Raw genomic sequence first — 26,685 nt, 5'->3', positions numbered from 1 at the left:
CATGCCTCCTAATCTTGTCCCCTGCCCTAACTTGGGAGACAGTGATCTTCTAGATGTTTACTTATTTCTTTCCTGTACGTACCTTGTAAACTTTCTGCTATAAGTATTGCTACTCCAGCTTTCATTTGATTTCTATTTTCATGAAATACCTTCTCCCATCTCCTTACTTTCAGTCTGTAAGTATCCCTAGGTCTGAGGTGGGTCTCTTGTAGACAGCATGTATTCGGGTCTTGTTTTTGTATTCACCCAGCCAGTCTATGTCTTTTGGTTGGTGCATTTAATCCATTTACATTTAAGGTAATTATCAGTATGTATGATCCTATTACCATTTTCTTAATTGTTTTGGTCTGTAAAGCTTTTGATTTCTCCATCAAATTTGAACAGAGTTTTGCTGGGTAGACTAGTCTTGGCTGTAAGTTCTTCCCTTTCATTACTTTAAATATATCATCCCACTCCTTTCTGGCTTGCAGAGTTTCTGTTGAGAAATCAGTTGAGAACCTTATGGGAGTTCCCTTGTATGTTATTTGTCATTTTTCCTTTGTTGCTTTTAACATTTTATCTTTCTTTTTATCACTTTGATTACTGTGTGTCTTGGTGTGTTCCTCCTTTGGTTTATTCTTCCTGGAACTCTCTGCAGTTTTTGGATATGGTTGACTATTTCCTTTCCTGTGTTAGGAAAGTTTTCAGCTATTATCTCTCCAAATATTTTCTCAGGTCCTCTCTCTCTCTCTCTCTCTCTGGGACCCCTACAATGAGGATGATGGTACATTCATTGTTGTTCCAGAGGTCTCTTAGGCTGTCTCCATTTTTTATTTTTCATTCTTTTTTCTATATTCTGTTTTGCAGCAGTGATTTCTACCATTATGTCTTCCAGGTCACTTCTCTGTTCTTCTGCATTAATTATTCTGTTAGTGATTCCTTCTAGTGTATTGTTTACCTTTCTTTGTTGGCTCTTTAGTTCTTCGGTAAAATTTCTTGCATAGTCTCCATTTTTTCCCCCCCAAAATCCTATATCATCTTCACTATCATTATTCTGAATTCTTTTTCTGGAAGGTCACCTATCTCCACTTCATTCAGTTGTTTTTCTGGGGTTTTATCTTGTTCCTTCATCTGGAACATAATCCTCTGCATTTTCACTTTAACTTTCTGATTATGTTTTTGCTCTGGAGACTCAGTTGTAGTTCTTCTTGCTTCTTGTCTGCCCTCTAGTGGAAAAGGCTATCTAAAAGGCTTGTTCAAGTTTCCTGATGGGAGGGACTGGTGGTGGGAAAAACTGGGTGTTGCTCTGGTGGGCAGGGCTGCAATCAGTAAAACTTTAATCCAATGTCTGCTGATGGGTGGGGCTGCACTCCCTCCCTGTTAGTTGCTTGGCCCTGGAGTCTATAGCCTCTGCTGCTGCTGCTGCTAAGTTGCTTCAGTTGTGTCCGACTCTGTGCGACCTAAGCTAGGGCTAATGACGTCTTCCAGTAGGGCCCACACCAATGGGCACTTCCCAGAACTGTTGCTGCCAGTTCCCCTGTCCCTGTGGTGAGCCACTGCCACCCCATACCTCTGCAGAAGACCCTTCAACACTAGCAGGGAGGTCTGGTTCAGTCTCTTGTGGTGTCACTGCTCCTTTCCCCTGGGAGATCCAACCAGTCCATTCTGAAGGAGATCAGCCCTGGAATTTCTTTGGAAGGAATGATGCTAAAGCTGAAACTCCAGTACTTTGGCCACTTCATGCGAAGAGTTGACTCATTAGAAAAGACTCTGATGCTGGGAGGGATTGGGGGCAGGAGGAGAAGGGGACAACAGAGGATGAGATGGCTGGATGGTATCACTGACTCGATGGATGTGAATCTGGGTGAACTCCGGGAGTTGGTGATGGACAGGGAGGCCTGGCGTGCTGTGATTCATGGGGTCGCAAAGAGTCGGACACGACTGAGTGACTGAACTGAACTGAATGTGCACAAGATTTTGTGTGTACCCTCCAAGAATGAGGTCCTCATCCCCTCAGTCCTCTGAGAGTCCTGCAATCAAATCTCACTGGCCTTCAAAGTCCCATCCCCTGGGAATTCCTAGTCCCTTTCTGAACCCCCAGGCTGAGAAACCTGATGGGGGCCTAGACCTTTTACAACAGAGGGAGAACGTCTTTGGTATTCCTATTCTCCAGTGTGTGGGTTGTCCACCCAGTGGGTATGGGATTTGATTTCGTCATGACTGCACCCCTCCTACCATCTCAGTGCAGTTTCTCCTTTGTCTTTGGATGTGGGTTATCTTTTTTTGGTGGATTCCAACATCCTGCTGTCTATAGTTGTTCAATAGCTAGTTGCAATTTTGGTGCTCTCACAGAAGCAGATGAGTGCACATCCTTCTACTCCACCATCTTGAACCAATCCTAAGCCTTATGATACTTTTGGGAAAGTCTATTGTAAATTCTAAGACAAAAAGGTCCTACTGAGAGAATAATCTTTTAAAAACAAAAACAGCGATGTTTCAACAGCTTCCTCTATTGCTAAGATTTACTCAGAAGAAAATCCAAGTTCCTTTGCAGACTGCAGGGTCCCTCCATGACCCAGGTCCCTCCCCTCCCCTCTGGCCTTCCCTCCATGCTGACCCCTGCTCCCATATCAAGTTCAGGGACCCAGCAAGCAGGTTTATACTCACTACTCAATCTTCTCACAGAGCTCTAAGCTCTTCTCTCAGCTGGTTTTGTCTCAACCTTCCAGTCTCAGCTCACATGTCACCTTCCAGCTCCCCAAGTCTTAAATTGCCTGTTAAGTGCTTTCAGAGCCCACCGAACAAACTTTAAATGTCTCTCTCTCTCTTTTATTTTTTAACAAGTACATACGGCTTTATTTACTTTTGGCTGTGCTGGTCTTTGTTGCTTCACATAGGCTTTCTCTAGTTGTGGTGCGTGGGCTTCTCTCGGTGGTGGCTTTTCTTGTGGAACACAGGCTCTAGGCACACAGGCTTCAGGAGTTGCAGCATGCAGGCTCAGTAATTGTGACTTGCTGGCTCCAGGGCATGCGGGCTTCAGTAGCTGTGGCTCTTGGGCCCTAGAGCGTGCAGGCTTCAGTAGTTATGGCATGCTAAATGTTTCTTATTTGCTGACTTACACACAGTCTGTCTCCTTTGCTAGAATGTACATCCCAAAGCAGAACCTGGACGTGTATTTTTCACTGTTACACTAATCCCTAGCACCATCGGCACAGGGTGTAGGCAAAGTATACTTACACACAATAAGTACGTATTGAAAATTAAATGAAAGGATGAAGCAATCCACCGAAAAGCCGATCCTCCTCTCAAACTCCCTGCTAGTCTTCATCATAACCGGTAGAGGGCAGCAAAGACCCTGTGTTATCTGACTTCTGAGGTTTCCACCAGAAACCAGAAAACGTACTCTCCTTTGCCAAATAGCAGCCTCAGATTTATCAGGAATCTTGGGGAAATGTCTTGCCTTAAACTTTCTTTCCTCTCCTTATTCCTGAAGCCCTCTTTTCTCTGAGTCATTTACAGATTTTTTTTTTTTTAAATGATTTCAGGAACAATGATCCTTAGGAATGAAAGCAGATGTTGTATTGACCAATGGCCTGGAGCCTTACCTTCCTGCCAGACGAGTTAGTGTGGAAAAAAGACACTCCTGTCATAGCTGACAGCTGTGTGGGTCTTAAGGATTTAGGCTCTCCCTTATGGTGTTTGGGAAGGAGCAGGTACCAGCTAGACAGCTGCTGTTTATGTTTTGAGCACTTGTAAAAGCAGGTTGTGTGTGTGCGTTTCTAGCTCTGTCTTCCATGTGGATCCGTTTCTGCTTATTCCATCTTCCCTTCTTCTTTAACAATCTCCTACCCGGAGCGGGAACCTCAGCATCTGCTGCCTTTGTGGGTTCCTTCACCGAGAATGCACCCTGAATCCAGGTGAGTCAGCAGTAGAATCGGCAACCACACAATCCCAGGATGGTGTTTTCATTTGATCTCTGCCCCCCCAAAATAGGTACTGAGACTTATGACTTACCAGGGCTTCCCTGACAGCCCAGATGGTAAAGAATCTGCCTGCAACGCAGGAGACTCCAGTTCGATTCGTGGGTCGGGAAGATCCACTGGACAAGGGATAGGCTACCTGCTTCAGTATTTTGGGGCGTCCCTTGTGGCTCAGCTGGTAAAGAATCTGCCTGCGATGCAGGAGACCCTGCTTCGATCCCTGAGTTGGGAAGATCCCTGGAGAGGGGAAAGGCTACCCACTCCAGTATTATGGCCTGGAGAATGATATATGACTTACCAAGCCTGGGTAAGGTGCTCTGTGCTCTGTGGTACAAGTACAGGTACAATTTGACTGAAAGACTCAAGAGGGAGGCAGAGTTCTTCAACCTCAGTTCCACTGACATTCTGGGCTGGATAATTCTTTGTTATGAGAACATTCTAGGATTTTGGCAACCTCCCTGGCCTGTCCTCATCGGATGCAGGTAGCACCCACCCCTAAGCTGTGATGACCAAATATTTTTTCAAACAATGCCAAATGTCCCCTGGGGACAGGTTCCTACCATTTCAATCTTGAAAGCCATTCTTTTGAGGATCATGGTGGCAATCTTTTGGGGTGTCTCTCCAGCCTGAGTCCCTGACCCCTTTCTCCTTCCTCTGCTCCTCACGATCCTGTGCATGAGTGCTGTGACCCCAAAGTCTATGGACCAGGCAGATCGGACGTCTGACCCAACTTAGGTCTCAGCTTCTTTCCTTTGGGAATTTGAAACTAGGACCCAGGGACTGAGTACCACCTGGGTTCTTCAGGGCCACAAAACTCTAACTCAAATTTAGAAGATGTAGGCAGATGTATGATGATGTGGGGAACATGAAACAGGCATCCTACTGCAGAGATAAGAATGAAATAAACCACAAGGGAGGGGGAGGGAGGACAAATTAGAAGGTAGGGATTAATATACACACACTACCGTATATGAGACTGATAGCCAGAAAGGACCTACTCTATAGGTAGGAAACCCTACTCAATATTTTGTAATAATCTAAAAAAATCTGAAAAAGAATATATAGAGATATGTGTGTATTTTGTATGTGTAACTAAATCACTGTGCCATACACCTGAGACTAACGACATTGTAAATCAACTATATTTCAATTTAAAGATAAAATCAAATAAACTACAGAGGAACCCAGAGGGAAGATGCAGACAGAAGGTGCCTCGTTCTGGCCCTTTCTGGTTCTAGTACTTCCTAAGGATAGGCTCAACTTCCTGCCTTGGGTAGGAAGTACGTTGGTAACTATTAATAATTCCTCTTTTGTGCTAGGACAGTTTTTGTTTGTTTATTTCTGAGTCCTAACTAGTACATTCTCTGTAATCTAGAAGTCAAGTCATAATCAGAAAACATCAGGGATCCAGGCAGTTGGGGGAGTAGTAGCTGGCCCACCTCTCCACTCCACATGTGCTCTGTCCTTCTTTCTGTACCAAATGTCTTCCTACTCTCTCTCTGGAGTTTTTCTTGCCTTGACCTTGGCTTGTTTGTGGCCTCGTGTGCCACAGCCTCAACTCAGCTTCTGGTGGTGCATTCGCTAACAGCAAACCCAGGCCAGTTTCTTGGTTCAGATTCCTGAGCAAGAGAGTTTGATTGGCTCATGTGGCAAAATACTATCAGCTGCCCATCCCACAGTCATCTCTCCCAATCAGTTTTGCTCAAGTGAAAAACCCCACGTGATGAACCAGAATTGGTTTGTTAAGGGCGATGAGATGTAAAAGAAATCCTCCTGAGGGGCTTATGGAAAGAATCTTATTCTTGATACAAGAGGGCAAAGCCCAAGGAGGAGCCAGTCCATCCCCTTCCTGCACACTTTGGATATGTCATGTGAGGACATGACATGTGAAGCCGCTGTGGCAGCCATTTTGTAACTGTGAGGTAAAGCCTAGAGACCTAGAGAGAAGAGGCCTGTGACATCCTTGAGCGGACAAATTAACAACCCTGGAGCCATGTACCTTTAAACTTCTTGTTACATGAGATAATTAGGTATCCTTACAGTTTAAGCTACTTTGACTCTGGTGTCCTGTTACATGAAGCCAAAGGATCCTGACTGATACAATATAGCTCATCTTTTCAGACCAGGTCACTCAGGTCCCAGGTCACTAGCTGGCTATCCTGTAGATTCACTGTCTTGGAGTCACACACCTACCTCCAATCCACGTGTTTATTCCCCTGCTCCAAACTTCTATGAAATTTCTTTAACCTGCAGAAAAGTTGAAGAAATAATACAGTGAACACTGAAATATCCCTCACCTAAGATTCACCAGTTGTTAATATATGCAGCTAAATGCTGCATATGTTCATTGTATAATATTTCCATATATTTGGGGGTGTTTATTTTCACTGAACCATTTGAAAGGAAGTTAGAGAGCTTATGAAACTTCACCCCGAAGTATTTCAGCAATTATCTCCTAAGAAACAAGGACATTGTCCTACATAACTAAGTTGTCATTAAAGTAGATTCAATACATATTATGTTATTCTATGATATAAAAATCTTACTAAATTCTTCAATTCTCCCAGTAATGTCTTTTAAGAATGTTTTGCTTTTTTCTAGTCCCCTTTATTCTACAAAAGCTTTTTTTGGGGGGGTCTTTCCTGTCACTGACTTTCAGTTCAGTTCTTTTATAGAATGTTCCATAATTTGGATTATCCAGTTGCTTCTTCAGAATTAGATTTATGCAAAGATTTTTAGCAAAAACTCTACAGAGGTGATGTTGGGTCCCTCTCAGCACATCATAGGAGGCATAGGAACCCACTGTGCCCTATTACTGGTCTTGCTGTTTAAACAGTTGATTAAGGTGCTGTCTGCCAGAATGCTCCACTATAAAGGCATCTTTTCAAACTTTATATAATTAATAAGTAATCTGTGGGATAACACTTTGAGGGCATCTTGTTTCCCAACAGCTTTCACCCGATGTTTTAGCAGCCATTCATAAGCCTTGCCTGAATCAACTATTATATCAGTGATTACAAAAATCACTTTTTAAAATATTTTATTATTTCCTCTACATTCACTGGCATTCTATTTAAGAGCTTTCTCTCCCCTCACACTCAATTTTCTTGAGTATTATTATGAACTTGGATTTTTCATTACCACTAATTTTCAATTTTCAAGTTGCCCCCCTTCAAGCAGGGAGCCCCTTCTAGCTGGTCTCTGTCCTTCAGACATGACCCCATCAATGTCTGAGCACTTCTTTGTTCTCTAGCAGAGGAAGCCCCGAGTTCATTTGGTACTTTCCAGACCTGGAATCAGCCTTTCTACAAGAAGGCCTTATTCTTTTTAATGAGAAGTAGTTCATAGAAAGCAAGAATTGGGTGCTTATAGAGTGCTCATTGCTATTGAAGTGTCATGGTGTCTAGGTCCTGTCAGTAGACATAGCCAAGAAGTATGTTTGATTTTAAATCATGAATTTATCTTGATCCCCAATTCCAATTGGGCTTCCCTGATAGCTCAGTTGGTAAAGAATCCACCTGCAATGCAGGAAACCCCGGTTCAATTCCTGGGTCAGATAGATCTGCTGGAGAAGGGATAGGCTGCCCACTCCAGTATTTTTGGGCTTCCCTTGTGGCTCAGCTGGTAGAGAATCCACCTGCAATATGGGAGATCTGGGTTCAATCCCTGGGTTGATCATCTGGAAAAGAGAAAGGCTACCCACTCCAGTATTCTGGCCTGGAGAATTCTATGGACGGAGTCCATGGGGCCACAAAAAGTCAGACACAACTAAGCGACTTTCACTTTCCAACTCCAATCCAGCACCAGAAGATTTTTCTTCTTTTCCTCCAGTTCATATTTTTATCTCCTTTCTCTTACAGTAAGAACCTAGTTTTCAATCCAACATCAATATATTTATTAATACTCACTTGTTCCTCCCTACAGTACACCCAAGAGTCAGAATGCCTGTTCTCAGTACCTTTACCAACCATAGACCTACTCATAAGTTCCAGATTGTTTGCGGCACTTTTTTTAATCCCTAGAATACAGCCCACTAAAGGTAACAAGGTCTGTTAAAAACCTTTAAACCTTGAAATAGATTCATTTGTTTCTCTTTATACCCAATGTTGCTGCTGCTGCTGCTGCTAAGTCGCTTCAGTAGTGTCCGACTCTGTGTGACCCCATAGATGGCAGCCCATCAGGCTCCCCCGTCCCTGGGATTCTCCAGGCAAGAATACTGAAGTGGGTTGCCATTTCCTTCTCCAATGCATGAAAGTGAAAAGTGAAAGTGAAGACGCTCAGTCGTGTCTGACTGTTCACTACCCCATGGACTGCAGCCTACCAGGCTCCTCCATCCATGGGATCTTCCAGGCAAGAGTACTGGAGCGGGGTGCCATCGCCTTCTCCGATACTCAATGTTAGGGTTCTCCTAATATATTGATTTAATTTTTTGTGATAGTGGGCTTAATTTTTTCCAGTTTTTCTAACATATAACTGATATATAACATTTGAAAGTTTAAGGTGTACAGCATAATGATTTGGTGTATGTATATACTGTGATATGATTACCACAGTAAACTTAATTAATATCTGTAACAAAACTACAAAATGCTTTACAAGTTTGTATGTCATCCTTGTGCAGGGGCCATGCTAATCATCTCTTCATTATTTCAATTTTAGTATATGTGCCACTGAAGTGAGCACTAATTGTATTATTTTGCATATGTAAAACAGCAGCATGGTTCAAAAGTCAAAACTATATTAAAATGTAACTCAGAGAAGTTTTCTTCAACCCTGTACATAGCCAATTTTATTAGTTTCTTGTTTATCCTTTAATTGCAAAAATAATCAAATGTATACGTACATACACACACATATCTCATTTTGCCTTCTATTCAAATGGTAGCACACTATATACACTCCTCTCTGCACCTTATTTTTTTCACTTCATATTGTTTTATGTTATACACATGCAAGTGTTTTATAGCACTTGTATCTCACTTATTTGCTCTCTCAAATGTGTTTGGTATTTCAGTTCAGTTCAATTGCTCAGTCGTGTCCAACTCTTTGTGACCCCATGGACTGCAGCACGCCAGGCCTCCCGGTCCATCACCAACTCCTGGAGCTTCCTCAAACTCACGTCCATTGAGTCGGTAATGCCATCCAACCATCTCATCCTCTGTTGTTCCCTTCTCCTCATGCCTTCAATCTTTCCCAGCATCAGGGTCTTTTCCAATGAGTCAGTTCTTCGCATCAGGTGGCCAAAGTATTGGAGTTTCAGGACTCCAATATAAATAATGAATATTCAGGACTGATTTCCTTTAGGATTGACTTTAGGATTTGGTATTTAGAAAGGTTTTACTTTTATGGTTACTTTTTTAAAGCTACAGTAATTCAGTCTCCAACCCCACCTTAATTTTGTTATTTTCTAATGGTTCCCCAACAGTACTGAAATTGGTCAACAATTTCTTTTCCTCTCTCATCTCTATCCACCAGCATCTTATTGCAATAAATATCCTTTACCCCTATCAGCAACAAGTATATTCAATAAGTATATTTTATATTCTATCTCTCTTATCATTCTTCCCTTTTAATTATTGTATAATATCTTCTTTGCCTGAGCATGTACTCTTCTTACAATCATCACAGTTTTATGAGTAAATATATACTTAATGCTTACATCAGTCTTTATGCCAATGTTTTTTCATTCTCTAAAAGCCTTTCTTCAGTAAATTCATGGGAGCAGTGTTCTCTGTTTCTTTCATGTTCATCATTTGTGACCTGTTAGCTGGATATAAAATCTTTGGCTGATGTTTTCTTTCCTTGAATATCTTCAATATGTTACACTATTTCTTCTGGAATAAAGTCTGAAGACAATTATTTCTTTCCCATCAAGGTGACTTGATATTTTGACTAGATACCCAAATGATATTTTCTTTCTTGTAATGTCCAGAAGTTTGAGAATATACCTTGACATTAGTCATTCTGGATTAATTTTCCTAGGTAGTAGTATCAAATCTCTTTTTATCTCAGGAAAAATTTTCTTAAAAGTTTGCTTTTTAAATTTAAATTACTTTTAAATTTCCACTGCTTTTTTCTTCCTTGTGTGTCTTCTATTATATATGGCTTGTTCATTTGTTTGTTTACCTTCTACATCCATCACTTTCTTTCAGATCTCTTTGATTTGTTGGAATTCCCTTCTTTCACCTACTGTTTATTTAAAGGTGTTATAATGTATTTATTCACTTCTATTTTTCCAATTTTAATCTCCATTTCTCAAATGATTAATATTAATGCTAATTGGGAGTTCTCCTACATTTCTGAGAGTCTCTAATTCTGATTTATATACTTCTTTCCTGTCTAATATGATTTTATTAGTTTTTTTTTAGCTCATTTTGAAATAGTTAAATTTTTCATGTCTTATAAGCATGTTTTCCTTGTATTATTTTCATTGTTAGAATGTTAATAGACTCTTTTTCCTTTTTTTTTTTTTTTGGCAATGACTTAGTGTTGGATTTTTTCTAGTTTTATTGAGATACAATTGACATAGAACATTGTATAATTTTAAGGTGTACAATGATTTGATATACTTATATATTGCAAAATGATCATCACAGTAAAGTTAGTTAACACATCTGACAACATTTGATTTGAACACAATCTTATTCTATTATTCATTTTTATAGGAATTTAGTTTTTCCTTTATGAAGGAAGGGTGAACCAGGGGTAACTTTTCTGGCTTCATTATTCTAGATTTCCTTCTTCTGGTGTCCTTATCAAGAATTTTTTTAATGGCCTTTTATACATTCTGAGATGTAGTTCCTCTGCTCCTTTATCTAGACTTTCTTTTTCCTTTACTTCTGTTATCCCATACTTGCTCATTTGGATTCTACTCTCAGAAGTCTTCTTTTGCTGTAAGGTTTTCTTCTGAAAAGGAGCTTTGTAATTAAGTTGAAGTTCAAAGAGCCAAAACCATCACAGCTACTTTACACCTTATCTGGGACCCCCATAACCCCCATATTTACTGAAGTGTAGACACGCCCTCCCAGTCCCAGAAGTTGTTCTCAGACTGGTCAGATTTTCAGTAAGCCAGAAATGGTATGGACCTAACAGAAGCAGAAGATATTAAGAAGAGGTGACAAGAATACACAGAACTACACAAAAAAGATCTTCATGACCCAGATAACACAATGGTGTGATCACTCACTTAGAGCCAGACATCCTACAGTGCAAAGTCAAGTGGATCTTAGGAAGCATCACTACGAACAAAGCTAGTGGAGGTGATGGAATTACAGTGGAGCTATTTCAAATCCTAAAAGATGATGCTGTGAAAGTGCTGTACTCAGTTCAGTTCAGTTCAGTCGCTCAGTCGTTTCCAATTCTTTGCGACCCCATGAACCACAGCACGCCAGGCCTCCCTGTCCCTCACCAACTCCCGGAGTCCACCCAAACCCATGTCTGTTGTGTCGGTGATGCCATCCAACCTTCTCATCCTCTGTCGTCCCCTTCTCCTCATGCCCTCAATCTTTCCCAGCATCAGGGTCTTTTCCAATGAGTCAGCTCTCTGCATCAGATGGCCAAAATATTGGAGTTTCAGCTTCAACATCAGTCCCTCCAGTGAACACCCAGGACTGATCTCCTTTAGGATGGACTGGTTGGATCTCCATGCAGTCCAAGGGACTCTCAAGAGTCTTCTCCAACACCACAGTTTAAAAGCATCAATTCTTCTGTGCTCAGCTTTCTTTATAGTCCAACTCTCACATTCATACATGACTACTGGAAAAACCATAGCCTTGACTAGATGGACCTTTGTTGGCAAAGTAATGTCTCTGCTTTTTAATATGCTGTCTAGGTTGGTCATAACTTTCCTTCCAAGGAGTAAGCGTCTTTTAATTTCATGGCTGCAATCACCATCCGCAGTGATTTTGGAGCCCAGAAAAATAAAGTCAGCCACTGTTTCCACTATTTCCTCATCTATTTGCCATGAAGTGATGGCAAAAACAAGACCGGGAGCAGACTGTGGCTGAGATCATGAACTCCATATTGCCAAATTCAGACTTAAATTGAAGAAAGTGGGGAAAACCACTAGACCATTCAGGTATAACCTAAATCAAATCCCTTATGACTATACAGTGGAAGTGAGAAATAGATTTAAGGGACTAGATCTGATAGATAGAGTGCCTGATGAACTATGGATGGAGGTTCGTGACATTGTACAGGAGACTGGGATCAAGACCATCCCCAAGAAAAAGAAATGCAAAAAAGCAAAATGGCTGTCTGAGGAGGCCTTACAAATAGCTGTGAAAAGAAGGGAAGTGAAAAGCAAAGGAGAAAAGGAAAGATATACCCATTTGAATTCAGAGTTCCAAAGAATAGCAAGGAGAGATAAGAAAGTCTTCCTCAGCAATCAATGCTGCACTCAATATGTCAGCAAATTTGGAAAATTCAGCAGTGGCCTGGAAAAGGTCAGTTTTTATTCCAATCCCATAAAAAGGCAATGCCAAAGAATTCTTAAACTACCGCACAATTGCACTCATCTCACATGCTAGCAAAGTAATGCTCAAAATTCTCCAAGCCAGGCTTCAACAGTACGTGAATCATGAACTTCCAGATGTTCAAGTTGGATTTAGAAAAGGCAGAGGAACCAGAGATCAAATTGCCAACATCTGTGGATCATAAAAAAAAAGCAAGAGAGTTCCAGAAAAACATCTACTTCTGCTATATTGCCTATACCAAAGCCTTTGACAGTGTGGATCACAACAAACTGTGGAAAATTCTTCAAGAGATGGGAATAACAGACCACTTTACCTGCCTCCTGAGAAATCTGTATGCAGGTCAAGAAGCAACAGTTAGAACTGGACATGAAACAACAGACTGGTTCTAAATTGGGAAAGGAGTACGTCAAGGGTGAATATGGTCACCCTGCTTATTTAACTTATATGCAGAGTACCTCATGCAAAATGCTGGGCTGGATTAAGCACAAGCTGGAATCAAGATTGCTGGGGAAAATATCATTAACCTCCGATATGCAGATGACACCACCCTTATGGCAGAAAGCAAAGAAAAACTAAAGGGCCTCTTGATGAAAGTGAAAGAGGAGAGTGAAAAAGTTGGCTTAAAACTCAACATTCAGAAAACTAAGATCATGGCATCTGGTCCCATCACTTCATGGCAAATAGATGGGGAAACAGCAGAAACAGTGAGACTTTATTTTCTTGAGCTCCAAAATTACTGCAGATAGTGACTCCAGCTATGAAATTAAAAGACACTTGCTCCTTATAAGAAAAGTTATGACCAATGTAAACAGCATATTAAAAAGCAGAGATATTACTTTGCCAACAAAGGTTCATCTAGTCAAAGCTATGAGTTTTCCAGTAGTCATGTATGGATATGAGAGTTGGACTATAAAGAAAGCTGAGCTCTGAAGAATTGATGCTTTTGAATTGTGGTGTTGGAGAAGACTGTTGAGAGTCCCTTGGACTGCAAGAAGATCTAACCAGTCCATCCTAAAGGAAATCAGTCCTGAATATTCATTGGAAGGACTGATGCTAAAGCTGAAACTCCAGTACTTTGGCCACCTGATGCAGAGAGCTGACTCATTGGAAAAGACCCTGATGCTGGGAAAGATTGAGGGCACAAGGAGAAGGGAACAACAGAGGATGAGATGGTTGGATGGCACATCGACTAGATGGACATGAGTCTGAGTAAGCTCTGGGAGTTGGTGATGGACAGAGAAGCCTGGTGTGCTGCAGTCCATGGGGTTGCAAAGAGTTGGACACGACTGAGTGACTGAACTGAACTGAACTAGTGCCAGTCTTAAGAGTTCTCCTGTTCTCAGGTCTGTCAGATACCTCATGGCTTCCTCCTGCGCAGACCCTGATATGATGTGGGTCTTGAACTTTTGGTAGTTTTCCTCCATCTGCTCATACTTCGAGGTTCACAAGAATATCCTTTTCATCTAGAACAAAAATTTGAAAAAGTAAATGTCAATCAAGGAGGAATTGGCTTAAAAATGTAGTATAATGTCATTGTAGTTATTAATAAGGTGAAATCAATGGTCAATTTTATGTAACAATATGAAAAGCAGTATATAATATATTGTTAAATAGGAGATACAAAGTTTTTATATTATGACATAACTAATATGTCTTTTTATTTTTTAATATATATTTTTAGGGCTTCCCTGGTGGCTTAGTGGTAAAGAATCTGCCAGCCAACTCAGGAGACATGGGTTCAACCCCTGATCTGGGATGATCCCACTTGCGGAGCACCTAAGCCTGCACCACAACTATTGAGCCTGTGTTCTAGAGCCTGGGAGTGGCAACTACTGGGCCCATATCCCACAACAGCTGAGGTCCTGTGCTCCAGAGTCCATGCTCTGCAACAAGAGAAGCCGCCTGCAATGAGAAGCCTGCACACAGCAACTAGAGCGCAGGTCCTGCTCACTGCAACTAGAGAGAAGCCCATGTAGCAACAAAGACCCAGCAGAGCCAAAAATAAGTAAATAAAAATAAAATGTTATATATATTTTTTAATGTTAAGAATATATATATGTATATATTAGTGTAAAAGATGCCTAGAAAAAGGAACACCCATTTATTCAGGTACTGGTGGGAGGAAGCTATGTCTACTTTATACATATGAGTTGTACAGATAACTAGTATTAGATTCTTTTATTGAGCTTAGGTTGGCCCATAGATCTGGTCAACAAGGGGTCCTACCTTGGACCTCATTTGTGAGAGAGTCTGACGATCACGAACACACAGTGAAACGGTAAGCTTGTTAAAGACCCTATGAGATCGGGTACCCACTACTGACACAGAGTAGCCATCGTCCTAAACGTCCACACTGATGACTAACACCATTTAGGTTGCAGAAAATGCTTCTCCACATCTCTTGCTCTCTGTTCTGAAAGCAAAAGGTACCTTAATCAAATGTCAAGAAGAATTGTGAGTTGTCCTGCTGCCAACAGCATAGAAGGACACTGCTTAGGAGCGTAAGGAGAATTTGAGCTGTGGAAGCATTTAGGTAAGGGAAAAGACAAATTAATTCACTTGTCAAATCCTTCCTCTCAGATGTCATGAATGCTATAGATTCTTGCATGATAAAGTATCGTTTCCCAGGAGTACTGAGCATCTACTTTCTTGCTTTCTTCAAATTCCAGTTTGTAGACCTGTAAGCACTCATAAATAAATGCAGTATTTTCAGTAATTACATATGGCAGCCAGAGAACATTTTACAATATTAAACAATATTATCCTTATATCGTGCTTCCCCGGTAGCTCAGTGATGAAGAATTCACCTGCCAATACAGGAGACAGGGGTTCACTCTTCTGGGTCAGGAAGGTCCCCTGGAGTAGGCAACCACTCCAGTATTCTTGTCTGGGAAATCCCATGGATGGAGGAGCCTGGTGGGCTACAGCTCCTGAAGAGTCAGACACAACTGAAGCGACTAAACAATCTTTATATCATTTTTATATATACTCCAGATATAACATGTTTGAGCATATATAGCAATTTTTGGCATTAGAAACTGATGGATATTGAATATAAAAGTTATAAATAATTTTATGCTTATGAGAATATATGCTATAATGACATTTTAAAACTATAGTAAAAACTAAGCTTTATTTGAATAAGTTTTGTTTCAATTGTAATGACCAATCATTATTTCTTTAATTTTGTTTTTAATTTTAATAGATTATTTTAGAAGAAAAATGACTTTTTGAGAAAAGGAGGTCCCTATTTTGTGAGAGACAAAAAATAGGAAAAATAATTTTAATTTTCAATATTTTAGTACTACTATGACTAAGTCACTTCAGTCGTGTCCGACTTTGTGCAACCCCATGGACTGCAGCCCACCAGGCTTATCCACCCATGGGATTCTCCAGGCAAGAACACTGGAGGTCATTTCCTTTAATTGTATTTTTGATGACATATATTCAAAGAACCTTTTGAATATAATTACATTTTATCTTTTAATTCTATAGATCATTGAAAATGAGAACAAGTTGAGACTGGGATAGAAACACAAAACATGAAAGTAAGGCTCAGAAAAGTAAGGGCTGAGAAGATATTAGAGTATATTCAAAGAGATGGTCTGCTTCATTTTTTAATTTCAGACATTGAAAGTAAACAGGCTTCTGCCGAGCATGCCCCACACAGTTCACAAACAGGTATGAAAAGTTCTTTATTTAATATATTTTAGCTACTATGCAAAACAAGGAAATGCACAAGCAAAGTATATTTACCATCCATGACTCAAAAAGATTGAATGAAATACCTATTACTTTATGTTATTTACTAATGAAGTTTTTTTTTTATGGTCAAAACAATGAAACATATGTTTTTTCTATAATATTCACAACACATGCAATTCTGGCCTGCCCATCAGAAGCTAAACTGCAAAAAAATTTGGCAAGTTGATGAGAAATATGAAATCTTTGGATCTTTATTGTTTGTTGGAAAGTGATCCTGGGAAAAATCTGTCATATCGTTCTGAAATCATCTGATTGACTCAGGAAAAATGTAAGTTGATTCAAATTATTGGTTATGAATTTTCCATTGAATAAATGGCAGAAAATTTAATATTTCAGATAAAAGCAAAATGTTTTTCAAATAGAGAAAGTAACCACAGAAACTTTTTAATATCTTGAGATAGAAGACCAAAGTATTTTGTTACTATTATTACATATTTCACGGTCAATTTTCGCAATTAGTTTTGGCCAGGGGAACCATTTGTGACTAGAAATACTTAGGTTCTCAATTAAAAGAATACTAAATGTTACCTGTACCAAAAACAAACAAAACCACAGCATATGCAAAAACTAGAACTGAAAAAAAAAAGCCCTAAAGATTAGCAAATAGGGAACTTCCTAGTGGTCGCATGGTTAAGAATCTGCCTTGTAATGTAGGGGACACAGGTTGAATCCTGGTCGGGGAACTAAGCTCCCACATGCCTCAGAGCAACTATCGCACATGCGGCAACTAGAGAGCCCTTGCACCACAAGCAGACTGCACATGACTCAGTGAAGATGCTGCAGGCTGCAGTGAAGACCCAATGTAGCCAAAAAATAAATGAGTATTAAAAAAAAACAGCAAATAGTAATCAACCAAGAAACCAGTAAACACATAAATACTAATCTTGGAATGATATTCTTAAAGAATAGTCACAAGATTCAATATTTTGTAATAACCCATAAGGGAAAAGAATCTGAAAAAAGAATATATAATGTGTGTGTGTATGTATATGTATACGTGTGTGTGTGTAACTGAATCACTGTGCTGTACACCTGAAACTAACACAACATGGTAAACCAACTACAAGTTAAAAAAAAAAGGAATAATCACAGATGTTCCATATTTAACCAAGCTTTGTGAGACAATAGCACAACACCCATAGAAAACAATGGACATTTTCTAGTTCGGTAGAAAAAATTTGATGTCAGAAAACTTTCAAATTTGATGTTAGAATGTAAGATAGATTTTTAAAAAGTCATATAAAAATAGATAATTCAAAATAGTAATAAAAATGAGAAAAGAAATTACACATATAAGTTTTAACATTAATGACAACTAATTTAACTAGAGTATGCTAGGACAAATCATACTGAACAATTAACATTCATCATGTCCAGTCATGACACAACCATCGCTCAGTTGTGTCCAACTCTTTGTGACCCCATGGACTGTAGCCCACCAGGCTCCTCTGTCCATAGGGATTCTCCAGGCAAGAATACTGGAGTGGGTTGCCACGCCCTCCTCCAGGGGATCTTCCCAACCCAGGGATTGAAACCAAGTCTCCGCATTGCAGGCAGATTCTTTATTATCTGAGCCAGCAGGGAAGCCCAAGAATACTGGAGTGGGTAGCCTATCCCTTCTCCAGGGGAACTTCCCAACCCAGGAATCGAAGTGGGGTCTCTTACATTGTAGGTGGATTCTTTACCAGTTGAGCTACCAGAAAGCCTAACATTCAATGTACATATGGTCAAACTATCAAAAGATAAAAATTCAGGAAGTCAAAAATGAACATTTTATTGGTTTCATGCAGATTGTAAAAAGCTGAACTACAAAAACAACTTTGAATTTTGGGCATTGATGGAAAGAACAGTGAGGGCATGCTAATGATAATAGCCACTGGGAAGGAATAAGTGTTTTTTTGTGAGCCATGGACAATGCATTATTTGAGTTTATTATTCAGAGACATATTCTCAGCCGTACTAAGTGATAGCATTTTTGGAGCAATTCAGTGATTACATAGGATATTTTCTATATTTGTCCAAATATGAAATATCTTGATTTTAAAAAACATGTCATATTTACCACTAAAACTACTTTCAGACACACAAAACAAAAAGTTGACTAAATGCCATTAAAGCAATAAAACTTAATTTACACAAAGTAACAAGATGCACTAGAATTGTACAACAAATAAAAGATGATCATTAAGTAAAGAGAATGGTGATCTTTAATAAAATAAATATTTTTGAATTTGCAGTGCCCACAGCTATCTTTGAACTGCTGCTTGCTGTTAATAATATTAGCCAAAGCTTGCAGAAACTTCAAAATTCAAACTGATACACGTTTGGCTCTTTTTCTTTTTAAGATGAATTCTTTTTAACTTAGAGAAACTCTTTTCCTTAAACTGAAATAAACTGTATGTGAAGTGTGTAACAAATATGACATTCCTATAAAATATAGGAAAACTAAAACAGGTAAATATTTTTATGCAAATAAAAATATTTGCATCACTATAAAGCATGTGTATGTGCTTAGTTGTGTCTGACTCTGTGACCCCATGGGCTGTAGCCCGCCAGGCTCCTCTGTCCATGGGATTTTCCAGCAAGAATACTGGAGCGGGTTGCCATTTTCTCCTTCAGGGGAACTTTCAGACCTAGAGAACGAACCCGCATCTCTTATGTCTCCTGCATTGGCAGGTAGATTCTTGACCACTGTTCCACCAAGCCTTCCCCATAGAAAGAATACTTGCACACAAATAACCTCCAAACTTCTTTTCATTTATTTACTTTATGTGTGTGTGTGTGTGCTGCACATGGGCTTCATCTAATTCTGGAAAGCAGGGAGCTACTCTCTAGTTGTGGTGCATGGGTTCTCATTGTGATGGCTTCACTTGCGGAGCACAGGCTCTGGGCACACAGGCTTCAGTAGTTGTAGCATATGGGCTCAGTAGCTGCGATTTGCTGGCTCTAGGGGGCACAGGCCTCAGTAGTTGTGGTACATGGGCTCATCTGTTGCAGCTCAAGGGGTGTAGAGCACAGACTCAGTAAGAGACATGGGTTCGATCCCTGAGTTGGGACGATCCCCTGGAGGAGGGCATGGCAACCCACTCCAGTATTCTTGTCTGGAGAATTCCATGGACAGAGGAGCCTGGTGGGCTACAGTGAATGGGGTTGCAGAGAGTCGGACATGACTGAAGCAGCTGAGCACACACATACATACACACAGACCAAGGTACAGTGTCCGTTAAATAGAGATTTGAATAAATCATAGAAAACATTGCCAATTTTTGGTCTTCTTTATAATATTTCAGACTTGAAATTTCTTAAAAAAGGACATCAGGCTTCCAGTTGGGGCGGGCTTCCAATTTGCTGGGTGCTGAAGGGTAAGACATTAATATTTTATGGATCTAGATATTGCTTTGAGAGACTGTGAGAACTGCAATATAAGTGGTAATGATTTATATGATGGAATTGGAATATTTAATAATATCTTCTATAATAATTAACATAAGACACTATCATACTATTTGGACTTTAATGTATAAAATTCATTGTTAATTTCTGAGTGTAAATGTTACTGCAATAACATTATTGACTATTTTAGTTGCTATTGGCTAAATAAAAAGTTTTTTCCATATTAAAAATAATTTTTTTCTTTTGAACTTTTTATTTTGTATTGGGGTATAGCCAATGGTAGCTGAGCTGGTAAAGAATCCACCTGCAATGCAGGAGACCCTAGTTCGGTTCCTGGCTTGGGAAGTTCCCCTGGAGAGGGGATAAGCTACCCACTCCAGTATTCTTGGGCTTCCCTGATGACTCAGATGGTAAAGAATCCACCTGCAATGTGGGAGACATGGGTTTAGTCCCTGGGTTGGGAAGATCCCCTGGAGGAGGGTGTGGCAACCCACTCCAGTATTCTTGCCGGGAGAATCCCCATGGACAGAGGAACCTGGCAGGTTACAGTCCAACGGGTCACAAAGAGTCAGACAATACTGAGCAACTAAGCTCAAACATACAGCCAATTAACAGTGTTGTGACAGTTTTAGGAAAATAGTGAAGGGATTCAGCCATACACATCCATGTATCCATTCTCTCCCAAACACCCCTTCCATCCAGGCTCATATTAAAATTAATTTAAAAATAAAAATATAATGACTTAAGCAAGGTTGACTAATTTGGCATTACTACCATTAGAATGCAAATTATGTAAAAATGATGATTATAACAACATAATTAGCAATTTTGCTAAAATGAGGAAAAAATTTTATGTAATAAAATATATCATAATGTATGAATTATGTATGTGTTTGTCAGCCAAACAACAAAACTGCCACATCTGTGCAAATAATTAAAGATCAGTCAACTTTAAAGTTTGCTAATATTCAGTCATATAAAACTTTTTCTCCAGATCTCATGTATGTGTCCTTACCACAGGAGAAAAGAAAAAGAATGTTTAAGGACAAAAAAGGACCAATATTCAATTTTGGTTTAAAGGTAGGAAGGATAGGAAATATTTTACTAGATTTAACAGTTGTTAGCTTGATTTATAACTTTTAAATATTTAGACATATACTTCTCCATTTATACTTTTGCCCAGGTCCATAAATTCAGGGGTGGGTATAATTTAGCACATGCTCCTTTTACAAGTGCTGCTGACAAGAATGACCGTTAAGTGCTTCTCATGTTCTGGGCACTGAGCTGGGTACTTTTTATACAGTAGCTCACAACACCCCTCAGAAGCAAGGGAAATATTCTCATTTCATTTTACAGCTAGGGAAACTGAGGCTTTAGAGGGGAAATACTCTGCTCAAACACTGTCAAAACTGAATCAAAAAGACATTTACCATTCCCATCCTGAACTGGGACTAACTGTTAAGGCTGACAGAATACTGGGCAATGGACTTTGTAAGTGCAAGACATCTTCCGCGAAAGGTCTATTGCTCTATCCCAACTCATGCTGCCTGAAATTCCACCATTATATACTGATTCCTTCTAGTTTTAAAGTCTTTCCAATCTCTGAAAGAAACCAATGGAATGCAAATACTCCCAGGTGGTAAAAGATGATAATGTGTGAAGCCAGGTGTATTTTTCATATTTTTTCCACCAAACTAACCCATCAGACCAAAATTGAATTTTTAACCCCTAGAAGTCTTAATGGTCAGCCCAAAAGATGCTGATCAATTTCTTTTAAGTCTTATATTATCTCTTTAAAATCATGCATGTATTTTTCTCCATACTATATATGATATATATATACATACATAAATATAAAAGTGTTTCCCCTCAGGCTTCCCTGGTGGCTCAGTGGTAACAAATCCATCTGTCAATGCAGGAGACACAGGTTCAATCCCTGGTCCAGGAAGACCCCACATGCCATGAAGCAGCTAAGGCTGTGCACCACAACTACTGAGCCTGTGCTCAAGAGCCCAGGGGCCACAAATACTGAGCCCACGTGCTGCAAGTACTGAAGCCCAAGCTCCCTAGAGCCTGTGCTCCACAACAAGAGAAGCCGCTGCAGTGAGAAGCCCAAACAGCAACGAAGACCCAGCACAGCCAAAAATAAGTAAATAAACAAAAAGTTATTTAAAAAATGTTTCTCCTCCAGCTCTCCAAGTAAAAATGATGCTTCAGAAAATACTCCATTTTCCTCTTAGAGTTCAAAAACTCCTTGGCATACTGTATAGCTCTATGGCTTGGAAAGTAGAGCTTAAACTGCTATCGTGGGCACTTGGGTGGGGTTTACTTGACCCCCAGGTGAGAGAAAGGTCCAGCAGAAAAATGAGAAGCTGAATTAACTATTTCTTGATTTGACTCAGGACCCATCAGGTTCATTTTTTATTTTACTCATTTTCCTAAGTCACTTAAAGTCTACCTCTGACTATTTTGAAGGAGGTGAACTCCTTGTCATTAGGGTGTGCAAGAAGGCTGGACAATTGTTTGCTTGGGCAGCTATGGCAGGTAGGGAATGGAGAAATTAATGAAGGAAACTTTCAAATGTGATACCATATGATCCTGCAAGTTTCTAAGTCCTCTGCAGCAGTCATTTCCAGAGAAATGTATTCAATTTAGTAACTATTTATTCAGTACTTTTTAAAGTGCCAGAGGTTATGCTAGGCAGTGGTAGACAGGACAGTCTTCTTGAAACTAAGTTGGCTGCAGAGAGCTATCAACCAGCATGTAACTAGAAGCACGGTAGTTACGGAAGTTCAGGGGAGGGATCCAAGCCTGAGACTGTGGAGCTGGATCCTGGTAGGTTTCCGGGAAAGGGTGGTATCTAAACTGAGGGTTGAGGAATGAGTAGGAGTGTGTCCAGGTCCTTCTGGAAGCCACTGTGGTTGTGACTAATTTCAGCTAGTTTTTAGGTCCCTTCTCTGCCCTGCTACACTTTGTTCACTGATTCTACCAATCAGCACAAGCTATTTAGGAACAAAAGTGCTGACTTTTTAATTATCCATTGTAACCATGAAGGTGTAGAAAGAATAAGTGGTCCATCTCATGATACAAAACTGTATCAGACAGAGGGACTGGATTTCAGGCTTTGGGCATTAAAGATACCGGACAGATCCTACATTCATTTTACATATTCACAGCTGTTTAATCAAGGGGAAGGGAGGAGGGTGAGGCATACTGCATTTGCCTCCTGGGCTGTGAACACAAAGGAAAGAAAATATTGTGAAGGGAAGAAGCAGGCTCCTCCTTGCAGTAGTATGTTTTTTGGTTGTCACACAGTAGACAGCAGAGCCAATAAGCCAGTCTGCAAAACTGCCAGCTAAAAAAACCAAACCCTTTGAAGTAGATAATGAATACACTCTTTTTAACTTACTCCGATCTCATTGCTGAGAGCTGTGCAGTTGCTCCTGGGCAGAAGTTTCACTAATGTAGGGATGTTGACTGGCCACTGCATCAAATATTTATCAAGTCACAGATGGGAATCTACAAAGAGTTTGCAGAGAGGTTTAGTGTCTCCCTTTGGTTCTAAGGGAAGCACATCAGCACTGCAAAATGCAAGCCCTCAAATACACAACTTTAAGCTTAGGTGTATGGCTGCTGACCCATTTAAGCAGGTTAAGTGGAGCCCAATTTAAAGAAATCACTTTTTTTTCCCCCTTAAAGTAAAAGTAGTACATTTTTACTGTAGAGATTTTTAGAAAATATCTTTACACACTAAAAGAAGAAAAGAGAACTTACCCATAATGTCACCATCCAGGTACCTGTCTTTTAAATCAAAACTAAATCATCCTTCATCCAGTGTTCCATACCTTTCACTCTTTTGCTTTTCTCGTTTAACAATATATTCTTAACATCTTTATAAGACATTATGTATTCCTCTACAGCATATTTTGATATATTTGCACTATTTCAGTCTATCAATGTGCCATGATTTACCCAACCAATCTCTTGGGATTGGATATTTAAGTTGTATCTAACTCTTCACTATTTACTGTAAGTGATGTCCTTTGTAAATAGCCTTATAATTAATTACTGGTGCACAGTTATATTTTCCCAGGCAAATGAGTGGAAAAGGAATTGCAAGGTCGAGTTAGGCTGACACACCAGTTTGCATTTCCATCATCAGAGTATGAGAGGGAGTGGGGCTGTCCTTTTTAATGGGCTATCAGCTCACCCATCTCAAGTGAGATGGCCTTTGAGGCCACTGAGAGCTACATATTGGTATAGGAGTTTGGGGGTTGGTTTATTTGCATATTTGTTTGTTTTTGTAACAGTCTCCTTGAAACTTGAACTTTTTTCTTCTTTAATTTAACAGCTATCTTATTTCGCTAATCTTCCATCTTTATTTAGTTACACTGGAGAGAAAGAAGGATCTCTTCAATGATAAACATCAGTGCCTGGGTTCAATAAGGATTTATGGCTTGCTGTTTTGCATTGTTAGTAACCACAACTAAAATGCTGGGTCTATCAATACCTTTTCCCTCTAACTATAGAAGGCAGGCTGTTTCCTGCAATTGAAGTCTCCTAGAACAGAGATTCAGTGATATATAGAAAAAAAATACTGTTAAGATAAGACTGCCAGCTTTTTATTTTGCCAAGTAAAGCTATTAGAATAATTACAAGAAACAGTGGTCATCTACTATCATCAAGCAACCACTAAAGCATGAACATTTAACACACGGGCACTTGTACCAAGACCACAGTTCCAGAATAAAATACTTTCTTACCTAAGAAAGAACAACTGGCATTCTTGCACTGACATATATATTGTCCTTATTTTTCTTCTCACAGAGGATTTGGAAACAGCATCTTGGATTGGCATCAGTCAGTGGACCCTGGCTTTAGAACCACAGTTTCCCAGGCTTCTGTGGGCAGCAGGACCTGACCAAGTCCTCTTCCTCCCTGGAAGAGAAAGAAGCGAGAGAAACCCTGTAATTCCTTCCATGTGTCTCTTCCTACTTGCCTGGTCTATGGGGTATTCCCAGGCTGCAGTAATTTGGATATTTTTCTCATGACTTGCCCATCTCCACAAATCACCTATATATTATTTATTTAGCATTTGTTTTAAAACAACACTTTCTTAACTTCAAATATAAATTTATTTCAAAGAGAAAGTTAATACCTTAAACATCAATGGAAAAACCAATACTGCTTGTAATAAATAAAGCAAAATAATGTTATTAGATTCTAGATCAAAAAATTACCTGCCAAAGGTTCTGAGACAGAGTCCTACACCTCCTTGGTTTCAAAAAAGAGAGGTTAGCAAGTGAAAGGTGTTATAAAGATATATAGGAGACTTTGCCCTTGGCAGAACAAAAGGGATTAAAAGAGAATTCGAATAGAAATAAACTTCTTGCCAGGTGAGGTCATGTACTTTGACGCTCTGTCTGTGTACCCCTGGTAGGGGTCCCATTGCTTGGAAAGCACCAGTAAAATGGAAATAGAGTTGGACTTGGTTTTGAGCCATGGCCTGGCCACTTGTTGATTAAAAATCCTCAGGCCAATCACTTCACCTCTTCTTAAAACCTCAGCTTCCCCAGCTATAAATGAAATGGTAATAATTTCTATCTAATAGGGATATAGTGAGGAATACAGGAGAATAGTTAGAGCATTTTGTAATTTCTGAAATACTACACACACCATGAAGGATTAGCCTCACTTGTAGTGTTTTTATTTATGGGGATCAGATGTTTTTCCCTGGCCCAGGATATACTTCCAGGCCAAACATCCCACTATAGCCTAAAATACATAAGAGGGTTCAGTTCAGTTCAGTTCAGTTGCTCAGTCGTGTCCAGCTCTTTGTGACCCCATGGACCAGAGCCAGGCCTCCCTGTCCATCACCAACTCCCAGAGTTCACCCAAACTCATGCCCATTGAGTTGGTGATGCCATCCAACCATCTCATCCTCTGTCATCCCCTTCTTGAGGATTAAAGCCTTTAAAAATGAATTACTGGATCCCAGATCATGTAGGATAAGTCCTAGTGAAACCGAATTAAGCATTCTTAAGAACTGTAATTATGGGACTTCCTTGGTTGTAGAGTGGATAAGAATCCACCTGCCAATGCAGGAGACATGGGTTCATTCCCTGGTCTGGGAAGACCCACATGCTGCAAATCAGCTAATCCCGAGCATCACAACTACTGAGCCCACGCTCTAGTAGTTGTGAGCTGCAACTGGTGAAGCCTGTGCCCTAGAGCCCATGCTCTGCAAATAGAGAAGCCACTGCAAGGAAGAGTAGCCCCCACTCACTGCAACTAGAGAAAGCCCATTAGCAGCAGCAAAGACCCACCACGACCAAAAATAATTCAATTAATTAAAAAGAATTTTAATTATATGATCAATGGCTCTAATTATCAGGAGGGCAGAACCCTGCTTGGCTTGTTCACTTCTATGTCCTTTGCACCCACTTCAGGGTGTGGTACCTCAAAGATGGTCAGTAAATGCTGTGTGAATAACTGAATGAGTGAATGAATGAATGAGATGACATCCCTATGTTACACCCTCGTCTTTGCAGTAGCTATCTATCAGTGGCTTTTTATCATCCAGTACTGTATTCATCATGTCTTGAATGTTCTATATTTTATGATGCTTTGACATCTGAAGGTCTGTAGACCCAGGGAGGAACTGCCCCTCCCAGGGGTAGCTAATTCCTAGAGATAGCAAACAATTTACCAGTGAGTGCATCTTTTATCATGCAAACCAATCAATCCTGAGTCTCTATCCACTGTCTTCCCCCTTTCACCAGGCTCCTGCCTTCCTGGACACCATCCCCCTACACTAAATCACCCAGGACTATGTACCAGACAACTAAGGACCACCTCTGTGGTCTACAGTCCTCCAAATTATTCAAACTCTCCAATCCTAAGCCTGCTCAGCTGTTTACCCTTCCTAGCCCATCCCTTCCTGTGCAAACCACAATACAAGCTCTTACCCAAGCTCTCCCTTCCTCCTTCTGACTCCTGGTGCTTCGCTGCTGTGGCCTGGCCTGGCACGCCCCATCCTCTTGGGAACTCAAGTAATAAACTATCTTTCCAATGGCAGTCATCTCCTGATGTGT

At 40.1% G+C, this 26,685-nt stretch overlaps 2 long non-coding RNA genes and 1 other non-coding gene across 7 annotated transcripts; 1 reads left to right on the top strand and 2 right to left on the bottom strand.

Moving 5' to 3' along the window:
* Positions 1 to 4,549: 4,549 nt before the first annotated feature.
* Positions 4,550 to 24,493, bottom strand: LOC129634867 (uncharacterized). Of its 5 annotated transcripts, XR_008705960.1 has the most exons (6): positions 24,355 to 24,493; positions 23,001 to 23,110; positions 13,790 to 13,896; positions 6,153 to 6,206; positions 5,399 to 5,578; positions 4,550 to 4,838 (listed from the first exon to the last, which is right to left on the bottom strand). It is a non-coding gene; the product is annotated as an uncharacterized LOC129634867 (long non-coding RNA). The 5 variants fall into 5 exon arrangements; XR_008705959.1 differs by lacking the exon at positions 4,550 to 4,838 and having other exon boundaries at positions 4,995 to 5,578; XR_008705962.1 differs by lacking the exons at positions 4,550 to 4,838; positions 13,790 to 13,896 and having other exon boundaries at positions 4,995 to 5,578.
* LOC129642510 (U6 spliceosomal RNA) lies at positions 8,536 to 8,642 on the bottom strand. Its single transcript, XR_008709779.1, has one exon. It is a non-coding gene; the product is annotated as a U6 spliceosomal RNA (small nuclear RNA).
* LOC129634861 (uncharacterized) lies at positions 23,754 to 24,923 on the top strand. The gene is made up of 3 exons (XR_008705957.1): positions 23,754 to 23,864; positions 23,978 to 24,063; positions 24,419 to 24,923. It is a non-coding gene; the product is annotated as an uncharacterized LOC129634861 (long non-coding RNA).
* The last annotated feature ends 1,762 nt before the right edge of the window (positions 24,924 to 26,685 follow it).

Source organism: Bubalus kerabau, chromosome 1 (genome assembly GCF_029407905.1).
Source record: "Bubalus kerabau isolate K-KA32 ecotype Philippines breed swamp buffalo chromosome 1, PCC_UOA_SB_1v2, whole genome shotgun sequence".
NCBI classification, from domain to species: domain Eukaryota; kingdom Metazoa; phylum Chordata; class Mammalia; order Artiodactyla; family Bovidae; genus Bubalus; species Bubalus kerabau.
This window is presented reverse-complemented; position numbering and strand designations above follow the sequence as displayed.